Source organism: Macrotis lagotis, chromosome 1, assembly GCF_037893015.1.
Source record: "Macrotis lagotis isolate mMagLag1 chromosome 1, bilby.v1.9.chrom.fasta, whole genome shotgun sequence".
Classification (NCBI taxonomy): domain Eukaryota; kingdom Metazoa; phylum Chordata; class Mammalia; order Peramelemorphia; family Peramelidae; genus Macrotis; species Macrotis lagotis.
In genome coordinates, this window is record NC_133658.1 from 913,770,717 (window position 1) to 913,790,889 (window position 20,173).

General features: G+C 38.1%; 1 protein-coding gene across 1 annotated transcript in view; it reads left to right on the top strand.

Moving 5' to 3' along the window:
* Positions 1-20,173, top strand: part of LOC141509020 (putative small intestine urate exporter) — a 78,805-nt gene that overhangs the window by 625 nt on the left and 58,007 nt on the right. The window lies entirely within an intron of this gene.

Consider the following 20,173-nt stretch of genomic DNA (forward strand, 5'->3'; position numbering starts at 1 on the left):
CCACTCACCTTCTGCTTGCTTTGCATGGCCAGGTGGTGACTTTTACCTGCCTAACTCTCTCCCCCTTGTGCTGTCTCTCTCTCTTTCTCCTTCCCATTTCAATTGAGTCCTTCAGCTTACTAAGCATCCTCTAGATCCATTCATTCTCCTTATCTTCATTAGGATTCCTCATCATCAGGTGGGGATCCAAAAATCTCTCGTTTTCAGTTTAGCTTGTTGTCTCTTGCTTCCTGCCTCCCATTTCAAGTTTTTCCCCCCTCCAAGCCTTTAAGCATCCTGGAGCTGCCTGGATTCTGCTCCTTGAGCTTATTCGTATTCCTCAGCCAACCCACCCCAATGCAGTTAACTGGCCCCACAGGATTCCATCAATGGCTAAACAAAAATCCCGCGGCTTGCCTTCTCTCTCTATGTGGTTCAATTGATCTGCATAAGTCTCTCCCTTTCGCTATCTCTCAATCTCTCACTTGTCCTTTCTATTTCCTTCCCATTTCAATTTGACCTCTGCAGGTTCCTAAATGTCCCTTAGATCCATTCCTACTGGTGGGGCTCATTTCGGTTCGTCTGCCGACAGATCGGATCCAAAAACCTTCCAGGGAGTAGAATTCTCCAAGTTGCCTATCAATAGCCCTCCAGTTTGCCTTGCCTGGCCTTGGGAAGTACTGGATCCCTATAGCTTTGGCCTTTCCTTGCACTCTCTATCTCTCTCAGCTTACCCTTCTGTCTCTTCCTTGTTTGTCCACCATTTCCATTTTTCCCTTCCAATGATTTCCTCAGCCTTAATCTCCTTGGATCCTGCTTGGGCTCATTCATGTTCCTCACCCAGTTGCATAAACCTGACCTATGAGATACTTCAAAGTATTCAACAAAAACCCTATTGCTTGCCTTTCTGTTCTTGGTGACACACTTTACCTGCATAACGATCTACCTTTCTCTTCTTATGTCTCAATCTCTCACTGTCTCTTTCTTTCTCCCTAGCATGTCTATAGGACCTCTCCAGGTTTCTGGCCACCTTTTTCACTCCCTTCATTCTGCTTGTGCTCCTGAGAATTCCTCACCCAAAGGGCCCCATCCAAGAACCTTTCTAGAAGGAGGATTCTACAAAGTCCCAAACAGCAGGCTTATACTGTGCCTTTCTTGGTCAGCTGAGCAATTTTATCTCTCCTGGTGTGATTCAGCCAGAATAGCCATTATTTGGGCTTGGCCTCCTTCAAATGCCTCACCCAATGAAGCCCAAGGAGAAAAACCTTATGATCTACAGGATTCTTCACAGTGCTCAACAAAAGCCGCCTGTTTGCCTTCCTTATGCCAGTGGGACACTTTATCTGTATAACTCTCCATTTCTCTGGCTGTCTCTCAGTCTCTCCCTTTCTCTTTCTTCATCCCTCCCATTTCAATTTATCCTCCTCTCCACCTTTCTTCCCATCCTTTAGAAAACTTCCCTGTTCTCGTGTTCATTCAAAAGCCTGTAACTACTTGCCCATCAGAACACTGTTTCAGGTGTAGCATCCTACAAACTATCAATCAACCACCCTACTGCTTGCCTTCCTTGGACACTTTGTGTTTATAACACTCTCCCTTGCTCTGACCATTTCTCAGCATCTCACTTCCTCTTTCTATCTACCTCCTCCTATTGGATTTGGACCATGTCATGGTATTCTCCACCTTTGAGATTCATTCATTTCTCTTGGATTCATTCAAATTCTTCCTACTGATCACATCCAAAAACTCTTTGAGGTGGATCCTTCATACTTCCAAATGTTAACCCTGCTGCTTGACTTCTTTGGTCAGGTGAGGCAGTTCATTTCTTTTCATAAAGCCTCTTCTCTCCCTAGTCAGGAGATTTCACCTCTGGCAGTCTCCCATTTCCTACATTTGGGTTTCCCTGTTCTCCTTCTCTCTCTCTCTCTCTCTCTCTCTCTCTCTCTCTCTCTCTCTCTCTCTCTCTCTCTCCCCCCCTACCACCACCACCACAAGGCTTCCAGCCACCAAACTTCTCCATTTTTTGTCTTCTTGCTCTCTCAAAGTTCCAAGGATGCTCTTCTTTTCCAGTCTTCTGGGATTATCCTTCCCTGGAATTTTTGTTATCTTCCCTCATCACCAAGCCATGTGTGTTCCCTTCCTTTTCCTTCCCTTCAAAGCCAATCACCCCCGTGGGTTCTCCTATTTCTGATGGGGACACACTGATGAATTTGTGTTGTGAAGTAAGGAGGCTTTTGTTTCCTATTCCATTTCTCTCAGCTTCCTCAGCCTTTCAAGCCTTCTGTTGGTAACACAGGCAATTCTCTGAGCTGAGCAGCACAGGTCCCTGTAAATCACCATGGGGTAAAGCCTGAGGGATCACCTATCGGGCTTGTTTCTGTTCCTTGTCCGATTGTGACTGGATGCCAATACTATGCTTTTTGAAGGATGAGCTTGCCAGAAGAATCTTCAGTGGCCTGCCAAAGGGCCCCACCCCGCTGTCCAAGGACCCCTTGCAATGGAAGGATCGGAGCTTGTAGGGAATGTGTTTTTGTCTGTGTGTTTGTGTGTGTGTATATGTGCCTTTGCGCATGCACGGGGTGGGGGTGGGGGGGGGGGCTGCCTCTTTTTCTTCCTTCCTAGTATTTCAGTAGGAAGTCTCCAGGTTTTTGGCCATCCCTTTTACTCTATTCTTTCTGCTTGTGCTCCTTAGCATTCCTCACCCAGGAAGCCCTATCAGTTGACCTTTCAAGAAGGTAGGATTCTACAAAGTTCCATCCAACAATCCTACCATGGTCCCTTCTTGGTGTTGTGATGATCTTTATCTCTAGAACTGTCTCTCTTTTTTTCACTTTCGACTTCTTTCACTTTCTTCCACCTCCCATGTCATTTGGACCCTTCCATGAGTTTATTTAATGAGTATATCCTTTGATTCTGCTTGGGCTCCTTGAAATGCCTCACCCAGTGAACCCCAATGAGAACAACTTTTTGACCTACAGGATTCTTCAAAGTGCTAAACAAAACCCCTACTGCTTGTCTTCCTTTTCCAATTGAGGCATTTTACCTGTATAACTTTCTAAAATTTGTACAGAATGGGCAGTAGAGTGTCTTCCAGAAAGACTATTATCTTGGTGTTAGGGCTTGTGAGCCCTTTTTAAATGTTCTTTCCACTTTATTGTCCCTCTGAGCCCCCTAATTCTCACCTATATTATGATATTGGCTACAATATCTGCTAAGCTGTTTGGCAGGCAGGCTAAACCAGGTTGAGGGCAATCAAGGGAGTCTCAAACTGATCTGTGAGTTGTGGGTGGTGTCTACCCCAAGCATGTGAAGTCTTTCATTGGTGAAATGGGTGGAAAAGAATAATTCCTTCCAAGAGGTAGGACACCTGTTGAGGCAGGTTTTGTGGAGTGCTTAGAACTTAGTTTGGCATCTATGAAGTCCAGGTTATCCACTGCATCAAGTGCCATCACCAGTTCTCTTGACTCTGATTTGCACTGGATCCTGAAGACTTCAGAGGAGAGAATGAGGTTGATGACTTCCTGCTACTCTACCTCACCTAAGTCTAATTTACCTGCATATCAAATGATACAACGCATATTTTACCATTCCTCAAAGTCCTATGGTGACAGGCAAATAAGGAAGCACCAGGTACAGATACACGGAGAGCTGTAGTTACAAAACAGTGGAAAGGTAGCCCACACCTGTGAAAACTTTTACAATTTACCATCTCTGTTTACAATTCACAATTGTACATTTATTACATATGTATATACATACATAAATGTGTGTCCCCCCCCAGTAGAACCAAAATATCTTGAGGGAAGAGATAGTGTTCACAGTTTTCCAGTGTATTCCAGTGCTGTGTATCCCCTGAATGCAAAACAGTCCCTTGCCAGTAGCGGTTGTTTAATAATTGTTCACTTAATTTAATTGATGCCAAACTGTAGTTCCAGATCCTATGATATTGCCTAGCAGGTTCCTAGGACCCATAGGGCATCAATCTATAACAGTTGTGGACCTCAAAAATAATGATTTGTTATGTGAGTTTGGTGTACTTTCCTCAGGATGCAGAGCCTGTGGACCCTGAAGAGTTGTATTGTCATCTATAGTCTCCTGAATGATGGGAGCCTAATTTGATGCCTCTTTGGTCCAAATGTGCTATTGTATCAGTGTATTTACCTAGCAGGATGATATACATGGAGCCATGAACCATATGATTATTGTCAATCGGTTTCATACATAAGATATTAAAAATTCACTGCCCTCCTTAGAAGTTGAATTATATCAGTTCTTGTTGAAATGCATTTCCAAATGCCCATACCCATATAATCAAATAAATCTGTGATGTCAGATCAAAACTCAACAGTATCTGCCCATGTTGTGAAACTGCCATCTATATCCTCTTAAAGGTTCACTACAGGGAGTTTGCCCTACATGGGCTAGAGCCCAGCTTTCTCTTGACATTGCCAGAATACCAGTGTAGAACTCAATCTTTCACCTCACATTCCTCAATTTCACTACCTCACCAAACCATTTTCTCTTCCCATTATATATTTCCTTGGTGACATCTTTTGTTTTTCTTCCTTAAAACTCTTCATAGGTCATATACAATGCAGATGGCTCACATCCACAATATACCTCTCTCCGTTGTCTTCTTCTGACATTCATTTTTTAAATACTTGGAGATTATTGTATTCCATATCTTGATGTTGTTCAGCAACATTTGTAGAATTTTGGTATAAAAAAGATGAACCTTTGCTTCTATGGGTACTTTGACATCATTAAAGGAACTTTGTAAAGGCAATTCAACCCACTTTCCCGTTTTTGTTCAATTTTTCTTTCAATTTATTATTCATTTATATTGTCTGATATAGATAAACAAACTGCTGAATAACTTCTTCAACTTTCCATCCTATTATTTTTCATTATGTTTCATTAAACAATCTTCATCCTCTTGTCTTTCCTGTATGGGGGGTTAGGCCAAACTCTGGAGAAATACCTCTTTCAGTAACTTCCACATTGTTCTACAATTTCATTCAAGCCACATCATATCATTTGCAAACAGAAACTTAGGAAGTATCCCAAAAAGAAATTCTCTTCAAGTGGGACCTAGCAATGAATCTCCATAACAATGGTAAACATCTTTAATATTATGTCTTTCCTGATATTCATCAGATAGAATTCAGAAGATCATCAAATAGGAGTATTCATTGTATTGAAGTGACCTTGTACCATAGTGTTTGATTCTTTAATCTGAAAAGTCTTACCATGTTCTAAAAAGAATTTCCCTACTTCTGCATCCTTAACAATTAATATTGGTGAAGAAACTTCAATATTTTAATTATTAGCATAGTGATCTTTTGGTGATATTCATTATACTGTAATTCAAGACCACTAGAAATTTCAAGAACCAATTATATTTATTGTTGCTTTTGGATATGCAAATAGGTGTACTTTATCATTTTTATCTTTTTCATGGAATATCTTGGACTCATCCTCCCATTTAGTTGAAAAGCCATTTATTCTGACTTCATTTATTGAAATTCATATGATTCATTTATTTGGTTAATATATTCCCAATTTTCTTCCCCATGACTGGCATCTCCCAGTTTGGGGAATTACTTTTTTTAGAAAAAAAGTGTTTATGATTTTAAAAAAGATATTTCACTTTTATGTATTTAGCAACTCTTAACCTCTCTCATTCCTTCTTCCTGAATCTGCTTTCCTATATACTTCTCTTCATCCTCATTTCCCCCCAATTTTGGATTGAAACCATCTAGTATCAAACTATGTGTTGATTTAATTTCAAAGGTCTTATCTAGTTCATCAAATAATTTTTATCTCTTCATCTTCAGCACCAAGTGTTGATACATAAGCCGCAATTATTCCTTTGGTCTTTTTGTAACTATTATCTGCAATGTGAGATGATCAGGAGCCTAAGGAAGAAATATTTTTACATTTGTTTGATCTCTAATAAATGTGCTCTTCCAACTCCTTTCTTTGCCTCCCAGTGGAGTAGCCATGATTTGGATTTTCATAGAGCTGCAAAGTCTTTCATTCTTTGGTTTTCACATGTTGAAAGGAAACAAGATTCATGTGAATTTGCTCTTCTTGCAGTCTGCCCATTTGTTGTTTATTGGTCAAGCATCTTACATTTGGAGTGCTAACAATCGAATTCATATATATGTTCAAAACCACGATGATTCTAGCACTTTTTGACCTCTTTCCACTGCTCTATTATTGAAGAAGTGAAAGGGCCTCAGAAAGTTCAGGGCCATTTTTGTTTATTTCATGGGTTGTCATAGCCAAAAATCAAATCACTAAGTGGCCAGTTTTGGCAAAGAGTTTTCCCATTCTTAGCAAAATTCATCCTGCTAGGGGTAGCTAGGTGGCGCAGTGGATAGAGCACTGGCCCTGGAGTCAGGAGTACTTGAATTCATATCTGACCTCAGACACTTAATAATTAAGTAGCCGTGTGGCCTTGGGCAAGTCACTTAACCCCATTAACTTGCGAAAAGAAAAAAAATTAATCCTGCTGTTATTCTGTTGCCATGGTCTTACTTAAAGCCTTATCAATAAGGGAGAATCTTATGAAGTCTATCCCTTGCTGATACAGCCTTGAAGAATCCATAGTCACTTTCAGCAGCAGTGAGCCATCAGAATAAAATTTTGTAAAGGCCAAACACCCTTGTTCTCTAAAAATAGGGGGAGTATGTGCTGCTGTTCAAATAATGGAGTAAATGCTTATTATGTTGGACTAAATGAAAAAGTAGTCTAACCTGGAAAATTTTTCTTTTCTCGGGTACACTAGCTTTCTCATGGGACTGGGAGGAGTTCTCACTATGATACCAGGAATAATTTCACCCAGAGTTACTGATTAATTCATAAATCAGATAAAAGCATAATGTCATTTTTAAAAGGATTTAGACTCTTGCTTGACCAAACATAGGAGAAATGCAACATAAGAACATAAAGCAAACCCCAAGTAGGAACTCAAAATGGTTGAATTTTACTTGTCAAATGAGAACCACTTTGTAAAGAAAAGGTTCAGGTAATGTTGAATCTATGAAAGGAAGGGAATAAAAATTTATATAGATCTTGCTATGTGCCAGACACTCTGCTACTTGCTTTTATAAATGAACATTTCATTTGGTTCTCACAATACTCTGAAATGATATTGTTACCTTGGTGTCATAGTTAAGGAAACTGATAGAAACAGAGCTTAAGTGACATGATTAATATATGCCCCAGGCTAGATTTGAATGCCTTCCTTCCTGATTCCAGGCTGTTAGAGCCAACCTGTGATTAATTCTGTTCTAATACATCCTTCACAGGGATCATTTTACTCAGTTTTTTGATATCCATCTGAAATAGAATGAACCAAAAGTTAGCATACTAGAGAATTTTTAAAAAGCCATCTCAATTTAAAAACTTGTCTATTATTCTGCTGTCTACATTTATTTCTTTTTAGATTTTTTTGGAAGGCAAATGGGGTTAAGTGGCTTGCCCACAGCCACACAGCTAGGTAATTATTAATGTCTGAGACTGGATTTGAACCACGGTACTCTTGACTCCAGTGCAAGTGCTTTATCCACTGTGCCACCTAGCCTCCTTACATTTCATAAGAACAACCAATAACTAATATATTAACACCTAAATAAAACAGAACAGGTTATAATTCTATGTTTTGAAGCTTTTTTTTTGTTGTCACTCATTCACCAAAAATTCCATTTATTTGGTACAAAATTAAAAATCCCATAATACATCTTCTCTCATGGGATTCATCTACATTTTACCTGAAAGGAGAATTTTGGGGCTTAGAAGGGTGGAAAATTTTTGCAGTGATAGTAGTAAATGTTTTATACCCACAGGACTCTGAATCTGACTAGAAAAAAATGTCTTTTTGCTCCCAGTAGCAATTTATCTGGCTGGAATGATCATTTATGCAATCTTTGGCTGGGTAGACATCCAGGCCTGGTCTAAGGAGAAAAGACTCACCTCATTCTGAATGTTCCTGAATGATAAGCTGAAGTCAAAACTTATCTCAAAGTTTCTAAAGGATTTTCATTTCATATCATTTTATTTTTTCAGTACCTCAGTGCTGAATTCTAATTTGCTTTGAACCCTACTCCAAGTTATTATTTTGAGATGCAAATTGTAAACTAAACTTACTTTCTGAAGAGTTTATATGAAACTTGACTTGCTAAGTGGATCATATACACAGCCTATTCAGATGTCCTAACTGTGTAACTGAACTTTTAGGTGATTACTCTAAAAGACAGAACTCTAGAAATCCCTTAGAATTTATAGATTCAGGAAGGGCATGCTCTTACACTAACTGATAGAAGAATTGTTATTTCCTAAATAACTTGAATTTGCTTTCTGACATGTTTCATCTTTCTCCCTTTGATGAAATTCTCTATATCTAGATCACTAAAATTGCTCATTGGGGCCTTAGTAACTTTTGCATTGGTGTCTTTTATTACCAACTCAATTTCTTCCTGACCAGGGTGATTGCAATTAATCTTGTTTTATAGAGGAAATCTGAGAATGTATTTTGCCCCCTCTTTTTTTGAGCATTGATCACATATCTAGAGGGAGTGAGGAAATGGACAGCCCTGAAATGACTCAACCAAAAATGAGTTATGCCAGAGTCACGGTGGTAAAATAGTTATCAGGTCTGGAGTTCAATGTTCAGACTTAAACTCACAGAATGTAAAAAGTTAAAAAGGATCTATGAGATCATAGAGAGTCCATTCCACTCATTTTGTTGGTAAGAACCCTGAGGAAAAAAGATGAAGCAACTTCTCCTTCAAAGTGACAAGGGAAGTAAGGAAGATCACTGGATGTCAACTCCAAGTTGAAACAAGGTGGGTCAATCTCCCTGGTTAATTAAATGAATGAATGAATAAAAAAATTTAAGAACCATTTCCTCTGCACCAGTTAGGGAAGCTAGGTGTCACAATGGTACATAGAGCACCAGGTCTCGAGTCAGGAAGACTTATCTTCCCGAGTTCCAATCTGGCCCCAGACATTTACAAGCAAAATGACCCTGGGATTGTAACTAACCTTTTTACTTGTTTCTTCATCTATTAAATGAGTTAGATAAGGAAATGGCAAACAATTCCAGTATGTGTGCCAAGAAAACTCCAAATAAAGATCAGACACAGCTGAAGCAACAGAAGAACAACATGTACCAGGTCTGTTTTATCTTTTGAGGCTAGAAATACATACACAAAGGTAGTCCTTGTAATTTTTTTTGCAAGGCAATGGGGTTAAGTGACTTGCCCAAGGCCACACAGCTAGGTAATTATTAAGTGTCTGAGGCCACATTTGAACTCAGGCACTCGTGACTGCAGCACTGGTGCTATCCACTGCGACACCCAGCTATCCCTGTCCTTGTCATTTTAATAATGAAAGACAACACATCTAGGAGAACAATAGTTGGGAAGAGAGCATTAATTTGATTATTGTTTCCAGAGTCATATCATTTCAAAGTTTAAAGAGGGAGAGACATTGAGGTGATGGCAGAAAATGGAGCACCCTGAAGTTGTGTGAAGAATAGACAGTGTAGTTGGATCATAGAATGTGTGGAGGTGAGCATGCATAGGATGAAGTCAGGTGGAAAAGAGTTCTAATTTTAAAAAACAAATTCATATTTGATGCTAGAAATAATTGAGAGCTAATGTAATTTATTTGAAAGGATATTGATGTGGTAAGAGCTGTGATTTGGAAAATCATTTTGTCTCTTGCGTGAAGGAGAGATTAGAGTAGGAGAGATTTGAGGCAAGGAGTCAAGGGTATAAAGGAAAGTACAACATGCCTTAGGAAGAATTTTTTTTTAATTTATTTTTATTAAAGATATTATTTGAGTTTTACAATTTCCCCCAAATCTTACTTCTCTCCCTCCACCCCCCCCCACAGAAAACAATCTGTCAGTCTTTACTTTGTTTCCATGTTGTTCCTTGATCCAAATTGGTTGTGATGAGAGAGAAATCATATCCTTTAAGAAAAGACAAGAAGTCTAAGAGGTAACAAGATCAGACAATAAGATATTTGTTTTTTTCTAAATTAAAGGGATTCGTCCTTGAACTTTAAGGAAGAATGTTTTAAAGAAGAAATATAAAATGACTTGAATAGGTAGAACGAAATTATTAACCTATAACTCTTAGCAAAGTAAGAATGGGACGTGGAAGAGCAATGAAGTCCACCAAGCCTAGGGAATTAAATTAGCCATCTTATTTAGTCTCTTCTTGTAAGGGATGGGATATGGAATGGTCCTAGATCATACATAGAAGAAGCAGTGTTTGTTCCAAAGCATGATGATGCAGAAACAAAGTTCAGCAGATGAGGAGTCATTTCACCATGGTCAGACAAAAACAAAATAAATAGTGTTAGTGAATCCCTGACAATTGTTACTGAGGTATCTATTTTCTGACCCAATATAAACAAAATAGATATGCTATCTTCCTAGGCTTTTTTATCTGGGACTTAGAAATTTTTCCAAAGCTTCTCAATTTTATGGTCACTGTCCATTTCTGCTGACTCATGTAGAGATAAACATACCACCTAAAGGAACCTGAAAAATCTTGTTGAGGATTATGATGCCCTAAACAATAACAAATAAAGGCCCTGAGGATGTAGATTGTATCTTCATTACTAATACCAGCTGAAGGTTAGAAATTCAGAAGAGAAAGATGTACTTGGGAGGTGATTGACTGGCTAAGAAGATGGTATCTGAACCTGGATTTGTGTTTCTGGACCATGATAAAATGTAAGAATAATGATGGGCTCAGTAGGGTATAGAACCCTATCTTAATCAAGAGGAAAAAGAAGAGGAAGGGGATGGGAGCAAGGCAATAGAGGGAGAGTAACTGGGGGTGGAGATGATAGAAGAGAGGGAAGATGGTGGGAGAGAGTGGTCAGATACTTTTGAGGAGAGACAGGGTGACGGGAGAGAGAGAGAACATAGTAAATGAGAATAGGGAGGAATGAAATGGAAGGAAATACAGTGGGAAAAGGGACAGAAATACAGTGGGAAAAATATCAAAGCAACTTCTTCGATGGATTTATGATAATTAATGCAACCTATCCCAGAGACAGAGCTACACTGAAATATACTTTGTTTTTCTTTCACTTTATTTTGCTTGAGTTTTCTATCTTTGTGAGGGGAGGGGGGATTATATTTACTTTTACAAGAAGATTATTGTTGTAATGTCAGAATAAATAAATTAAATTAAAAAAGGATAATGATGGGATGGAATTTAATTTACCATGATCAATAAAAGCATGATTGTCTGAAACTTAACAACTTTTATTCAGTTATTCTATCAACACGCATTTATTAAAGATTCATTTTGAGTCAAGCAATATGTTGATTATTAGCCATACCAAAGAAGAAGCTAAAAAACTAGTGCCCATCTTCAAAGATGCTATAATCAAAAAAACATTAAAAGAAAGAGGGAGGAAGACAGGAAAAACTGACCACAAAGATATGCCATACCCGGAATACTGGGCAAATACAAGAAAAAGAAATGTCAAAAGAGAGGTACAATAATTTATGGGAAATAATATTCAAAAAAGAGGGCCAGTAATAAAACCCATGACCTCAGATGCCTGTAAGTGACCTAGATAGCATTTACATCATGGAAAATTACTTAACAATGAATGGTTCAAAAATGGAATAAACTACTTCAAGAAACAGTGAGTTTCTCATCACCTGGTGGTCTATAAAAAAAAATGGGAATCTCCACTTGCCAGGGATATTGTGTAGAAAATTCTTGTACAGGTTTGAAGTGAATTTCATGGCCTCTAACCATTGGCTTCCATCTCCTTTCTAAAGTGAAGATTGTTCAATACATCCACAACATTAATTCCTGAACAGGTAACATCTGAAGTCCCGTGTCTATCTTGAGACATCTATTTTCAGTTATAGATAAACTGACACGTATGTTGGATGGTGAGAGGATTAGCAAAAACTCTGGATATTTTTGAGGCTTTTGCAAGGCAAACAGGGTTAAGTGGCTTGCCCAAGGCCACACAGCTAGGTAATCATTAAGTGTCTGAGGCTGGATTTGAACCCAGGTACTCCTGACTCCGGGCCGGTGCTTTATCCACTACACCACCTAGCCACCCCCAGCATTTCTTATATTTGAAATGAGATTGAATTTATTCTGTTTGTTCCCTAAGTACAAAAGGAGGAACAACTGTTAGAATTTGCAAACCATCCCAATTATAGTTCAAAGAAAATCTTCCAAAGGATGAACTGTCCAAAGAAGCTGAGTTTCCTTAGTTCTCCCTTGCTTGAGACCTTCACTTAAGAACTGATAGGTTAATTTGTAGGGTCTTTTTAAAAAAAGGAATTCTTGGGCAGGTATATGTTTGATCCAATAGTCGTTATGGTCTCTTTACACTCTTACGCTGTCATCCTATTTGTTTGGGGTTTTTTTGCCTAAGATTACAAAATCAGTAAGTGGCAGAACCTTCAGGTCTTATAACTTTCAGTACTTGGCCTTTTCCTCTACTCTTACTGAACTGCAATTCCTTTTCTGGGAAGAAAGCAGTTTTTCCCAGAATACTTCAAGAAAGAATTCCCTCAAAAATGGTGATGCATAGAAAAAATATCCCCCTTCTCCATCAAGCCACTAACTCTTTCCATTTTACATCTACAGGTCTGCTTGGTTTCAACTTCATGGAACAAGATACCCCTCCCAGAATCATCTGATTACTTCAGTATTTTACCATGTTACTAACTCAGTCTTGGATATTCATCACCTTGTATATTTCCACCTCCCTCAGTCTGTTCTCCCCTCTGATTAGAAGACTTTAATGATATAGTATAAACTTCACCAAAAGCTTTCTTTACAGAAAGTAAACCTTAGTCTTTGAAGTTCAGTTTGCTATCCATCTGTAGGTCTGTTTGGTTTCAACTCCCTGGAAAAAGATGCCCCCTCCCTGGTGTCCCCTCCCTTTCAAATTCTCTTTTGTGTGTTGTCCTCCTTCATTACAATGTAAGTTCCTCAGGGGAATGGACAGTCCTTTTTCTAATTTGTATTCCCAAAGCATATAACAATATATGACATTTAGAAAGTAGTTAATAAATATTTATTGAATTGAATTGAAAAAAGAAGAAGAGAGAGAGCTCAGTAAAAGATGATTCAGTGGATCAATCTTGCTGAATCTTCTTTTCTCTAGGTCATGTACCCTCAAGTCCTTGGGCATCCTCATATGACATCTACTTGGGACTCATTATCATCCATGAGTAGTTAGAGTGTCCCATCATTTCTGAGTCATTTCTTCATTGTAGCTTTATGAGCTTTCCATTCCTCTTCTGGAAGAGCAGTCTTCCATGAAAATATCTCTGTATTTCCCCAGTTATCAACAGTATGCAAGCACCCAGTGCGAAGGAATGGTTTCATTTTTGTCTTGTTTTGGTGTTCTATTTCAGCTGGATTTTCCACAGCATTCTGAGGAATATCAAGTATACACTTAGTGAGAAATTAATAAATATTGGTTGATGCCGTGGTTCTTCTTATTCAATCTTTCTTCTCTGGTTCAGGAATTTTGACAATAACATAACTTTTGGCTATATAATGCTGCTCTATTAAACTCAATATAAATATATTATCAACATTTTGGTAAACTAACATTCTACTTATGGTTGTTTAATTTTTAATGAGATAAGGAAATTAACTATAAGTATGCACATATATGTGTGTTAAGAGAAAGAATGACATCATTGTCCTGAAGCTGGTCTCTGGGTGATAGATAAAGATGAAAATAACCTTTGAATCCTGAAGGGGTAATGTAGATGTCTTGGAGCGGAGACAGCTTCCTAACTAGACAGACAGATAAATAGATGGCTTAGACCCAGGCCAGGTAGAATGGAACACATTTCTCTAATGCCATAAATGCATAGATTTTGAAAGAGTTCTTCTACCCACAATTATTCCCCAGCGATTAGCATTCCAGTTGTATGTGATCAATTGGCATCAATTCAAGATAGTTCTTACAAAGTGATAATTATTTCAGTGCAATGGCAAGAACAGAAGCATAAGCATTCTCACCTCACTGAAATACTTAGGAGTACAATTTCCTCTGTATCAGCCCAAGGGAAAATCGTTTCTACATGGTATTGGCACTCACCAAATTCATCTCCAACTGAGACATCGATAAACCTTTCTTTCATCTGCTGGTGGGCTCCATCCTGAAGGCCACACTGCCTTCCTTTTCCCAGACATGATTGGTTGGTTCTTGTCCTTCTTTACCAAGAAGATCCAAATGACATCACTATGTTAGGGATGAGTTAGTGCATCCAGCTGTGGCTGATCACACCAATATGAGCTTGGAATCCTCTACCGCAGGTTGGGCACAAATGTGAACACCTGGGATGGCTACCCTAAACTTACATATCTCACCTTTCCTTTGTGCTGCTTCAACTCTGCCTTGTTCCTAGAGCACAACTCCTCTGATGAGAGCATGCCATGGTAGGTGGTTCTGTCTCCCATGCTGCACAATCAATCTAAAATTCTTAAGACAGACCTTTAGGGTATTCCAGTTTCATTTCTTCTGATCCCCCTGTGAGCCCTTGACCTGTGTGAGTTCTCCATAAAATAGCTTTTTTTTTGGCAAGCATATACCTGGTATTCTAACAATGTGGCCAGTCCAGCATAGATGCACTTTCTGCAGAAACATTTGAACGATTGGCAATTTAGCCTGACAAAGAATCCCAAGTGACGGGTTTTATTCTCATGCTATTTGGTCTTCAGAATTTTTCTAAGACAATTTAAGTGGAAACAATTCAGATCTCTAGCATAGTGCTGGTAGACTGTCCAGGTTTCACAGGTGTACAACAATGGGGTCATCACAATGGCCCTATAGACATTCAGTTTGGTAGTCAGTCTAATTCCTCTTCTTTCCCATACTTTCATTCAGAGTCTCCCAAATACTGAGGTAGCTCTAGCAACGTGTGTACCAACCTTATTTTCAATAGGTACCTCCCTGGAAAGTACACTGCCAAGCAGTCAAAAATCACTTATTAAGTATGTACTACTACTACTACTACTACTACTACTACTACTACTACTACTACTACTACTACTACTACTGCATTTATATAATAATTTAACATTTATATAATAATTTAAAGTTTGCAAAGCATTTTACTTATATTATCTTATTAATCCTCACAATAATACTATGAGGCAGGTGCTATTAACATTCCCATTCTATAGATGTAGAAACTGAGGCTGAAGGAGGTTTAAGGACTTGGCCAGAATTACATAGCTAAGGCAAGATTTAAACTCAGGTCTTCCTAACTCTCTAGGTGCAGTGTTCTATTCCTGAAATTCTTTTATTCAGGCAGGCAGATCAATCATTGAGCTAGCATTTACTGAGTACTGACATTTTGCCAAAACCTGCACTGAGTTCAGGAAATGGGAAAAAAGCAAGTAAAATGAAAGAGTCCCTGCATACAGTCTAAAGGAGGAAAAGATAAATAATTATCTACCTACACAGATATATACAGAGTAGATGGAAAGTAGCCTGAGAGAACTTCTTTAAGAGGGCAAAACCAAAAGTGACCAGCCACATCAGCTAACCATGTATCTGACATTTTTAAGTAGATGGCAAAAGTGTAGCAATAAACTCAGCAATTAGTAAACACCTCTAGTCAATCGGGGGTCCACTTCACTGGACTAGGTTTAGATGAAGCTAAGAATGCTTGTGGGTAGGGGAAAAACAGTTTCTCTCCCTCTCTTCTTTCTTCCCATAGACCATATGTTTAGAGATATTATTCCAGGAAAACAACACATTCCAAACCTAGAGCAGACAGATACATCAAGGACAAACGGAGATAATTGACAATTCAGAAAGATAATGGTAGTATGACCCATTGCATTGGATTCAATAAAGGTCATCCAGGAAATTTTGCAGTTTTAAATTCACATAAAAAGCATTTTAAGGAAGATTATATTTCAAAATATTTATAGCAGCACTTTTTGTGACAGTAAAGAACTGGAAGCAAAGTAGATGTCCATCACCTAGGAAGGAGTAAAATAATTGTGGTACCTGAATGGAATGGAAAATTGTTGTACTGTAGGAATTGATATAGTGTGAATTACACAGAGAAATAGGGAAATATCAATATGAATTGATGCCAAGTGAAAGAAGAAGAGCCAGGAACACAATAAACACAGTAACCAAACCTAAGCAGTGTAAAAGTATAAGGTGATGTGCTAAGATTATGAAGATCCAGTGACATCTGAATAGAGAAATAGAAGACATTTCCAACCTACCCATTCCTGGAAGTGAAAGACTAAAGGTGTTATATATTTCACATTTTCACACGTTTTCAATGTAATAGTTTGTTTACTTTTTTCCATCTTCAAAAAAATATTGATTGTCATATTACTATTGTTCTCTGTGAGGGGAAGGGATGAGGTATTATAGTGTTATAAGAACTTGGAAATACCAATAAAATATTTTAAAAAGAAAGCATCTAGTCATCTTGAATAAACATTGTCATATTGACTTTGTAAAGAAATTGACTTCTCTTTCTCTCTAGTGACCTATTTTTTTTAAGTGATGTGGTAAAATATTAGCAGATAAATAAACATACATATCCTTTCCAAGAAAGTTATCTAGAGATTTCTAAAACAGTATATATAAGGAGGGTTTATATATAATTTTCACTCCACTTGTTACATTCTTCAATATGTGGTCATTGTTTTTTATACAGATATTAGAAAATAAAGTTTGCTACCCTTTTAGAACTGTGGATCTTAATGAGGATGCTTTGACTGGGGTCCACTCAATCATTTTTGTCTTTAGTGCAGTTCTAATTGGAAGTGTCAAAGCACAGTATCAAATACAGTAATCTACAATGAAATAATTATAACAAAGTGAAGGAACATCACTCGAGATCTTTGTGCAGTCATTTCTGCAAGAAGTACATCTTTTTAAACATAACAATAGCTGGGATTAATATGTCTTTAAGGTTTACAAGGTATTTGATGTGTTTCCTCATTAGATCCTCACAACAATCCTGGGAGGTTGTTGTAATTATTATCTCCATTTTACAGACAGGGAAACTGAAGTTTAGAGGCTAAGTGATTTTCTTAGGGTCACATATCTAATCTAAGGCAGCATTTGAAATCAGGTTATTCTGTATAGATTAAGGATATTAGTAGATAGAACACAGGCCTTGGAGTGAGAAGGATTCCAGGATGATGGGAATTTGAATCTGATCTCAGACACTTAACATTTACTAGCTGTGTGTCCTTGTGCAAGTCACTTTACCCTGACTGCCTCTCATCTAGGGTCATCTCCAATCATCCTGATTCCTATCTGGCTAATGGACTCAGACGGTTCTAGGGGAGAAAGTAGGACTAGTGATTTAGCACAGACACCCCCCCCCCCCCACTAAAATCCAATTCACTTGCCATGGCATTGCTTCCCTGATGTCATAGTTTTCTTCAAAAATTAAGGACAAAGATCATTATCCACCATAGCACCTCATTGCCTAACAAGGATCAGGGAGGAAGAACAGTGAGAATAGTGGCAAGTTCACCTGTCTTGGCTTCCACTGCCTCTTACTTGGTCATATTTGATTTGGAATTTGGCAGCTTTATTACACACTCATCTAAAAAGCAACATTCATTAAAATCAGAGGCCTGAGAAACATGATTAAATGGTTTCCCCACCCTACCACCTCCCAAATATAAGAGGGAATTCATATTTCCTTTCTCAAAACAACCTTAAAGCTAAGCCTAATTACACACTAACTATAGCCCAAGTGGCTCCAAAAACAAAAGATAATCAAGCACCCCATTGAGCAAATTTCACTGGTAATACACACTGGTATATATGACTTGTGTTCCTGCTCTCTCCTTCAATGCTGGCAAGCTCCAAAGGTTTACTGGCACCCATATCTTCCACATATGCTACATAAGTTGGCAGTATTTTTCTTTACAGATATTAATCATCTTAGAAAAACCATAACCATCTTGGAAAAAATCCTTTTTCTTCCTAGATTTAGGGGACTTTCTTGACCCCAGTGCCCCAAATTGTCTACTTTTAGTACAATTTATAGTTTTTGCTACTTCTGTAGGTCCCAACATAGCTTCAGTATTTTGGAATTTTGGGCAGGGAACTTGCTTCCTCATGAGTATGGCCTGCTTGCTTTCACAGTTGGCTGATTCTGATCATCTCACACATTCCTTGATATTGGTCAAAATATGGCAGTAGATTGTTATTAGTCCACATCGGAAATTTCATTTATACATTTGAATTCCCCCAAAACTTCCCATTTCAATTCCAGAACCTTCAGTTTCTGAATGGGAACATAAGTTCATTGTCACCTAGTCATCTGCTGGCAAATTAACTGCTTTCATTTAACAATCATTCTATCATGAGAGTGTTACTCTTAAAGCCTTCAAGATGACATCCACATGCAGGAAAAAAAGACTGGTTTGAATCAACACAAGACAACCCTTGAGTGTGTGTGAAGCATTTCTTCAAGTCTTGTGTGTGTGTGTGTGTGTGTGTGTGTGTGTGTGTGTGTGTGTGTGTGTGTGTATGGATTTGCCTTGACCAGGAGAAGGACATGTGAGAAAGGGATGAAAGTGGAGATAGTAGTAGAATGTTGGGCTATCAGAGGATGCCCAATACCAATGCAATTGATATCTGTCACTGAATCAACTGACATAATAGATAGTGTTGAATTTGTTAGGAAAACTTGAATTGCAATCCTGCCTCAGACACTTTCTACCTGTGTGACCTTGAGCAAACAACTTAACCTCTTACAGACTCAGTTTCTTCATTTGCTCAATGGGAATAATGAGAGCACCTATCTCCCAGAGTTGTCATGAAGGTAAAACATGCTCATGTTTGCAAAATGTTTTTGTAACCTTAAAGTTCCATAAAAAATGCTCACTGATGTTACTAGGAGAACTTCAAGAGACAGAAGTAATAGTGCAGTTGCAACTGTACAAGAAAAAGGAATCAGAAATAAGCAAGAATGAAACCCAAGTTAAAACATCACAAGAGAAAGGATTTCTTTTTTCTTATTTTTTTAGGGTTTTTTTTTTTTTTTGCAAGGGCAACAGGTGGCTTGCCCAAGGCCACACAGCTAGGTATTATTAAGTGTCTGAGACCGGATTTGAACCCAGGTAATCCTGACTCCAGGGCTTTTGCTTTATCCACTACCCCACCTAGCAGCCCAAGAGAAAGAATTTCTAACAAAACCTACACATTCCTCCAGAAAGCAGGTTTTCTTAGCCACCTTATCTAGGACCAAGAAGGACCTTCAAGAGAATCAGAGGGAGGAGTAATGGACCCAAGAACAAAGTCCCAAGTAAGAAACAGGTTAGAGTTCTGAGTGAACAGACAATGCTGATATTGAAAAAACATTATGAAGTGTTGGGAGCCAGGTTCTCTAAGCTGTCTGACACAGTTGTGGCAAGAAGACTCAAGGTGATCACACCACCTGATGGAATAACATTTCCTTCTTCAATATAGGGATTCCACATATACCCATATTTATAGGTCTATTATTGATTGTAAAACTTACCCAGCCTAATAGTGAAATGACTATAAAGGATTTCGGAGAAATTCCTTGAATAAAACAGATTGTGAACTCTGTCCAAATTTAACGGGATTGCCTCTCCCTGAGACATACAAAAGGCTTCAACATTATGAAATCTTTGGAAAATACAGCACTGGGAGTTCCAGGGAGACATCAGAATATATACAGGGAAAACAGATACAAGATGGGTCAGATAGAATCCCAGGGAAATTAACAGTTTTGCCCCCCTTACCATACACAGGAATATATGATAAAGATGGTAAGAGAATAGTTAGTATAGATGACCGATATGTGAACTCTAATAGCCTTAGTTTCATGGGAAAGAATAAAAAAGTCATAGAAACCCTGGTTTCTCCCAACAAAGTCTGAAAGAAAAATTGGTTATTGTAAAAGTTAATGGATGGGTGGACAAGCATAAAGACCCTCACAATATATTGTTAAGGGAGTGTATCGAAAAACATTACTTATGTAGAAAATATAAAAAGCTTTCCATTAAAAGAATTGCTTAATTAATAACTTTAAATGAATTAACAATTATACAATGTAGTAATAAACAAGGTAACATAGATTGAGGTCATCATGGTCTGAGTAGGGATAAGAAATCAATTAACTATATGATTATTAATT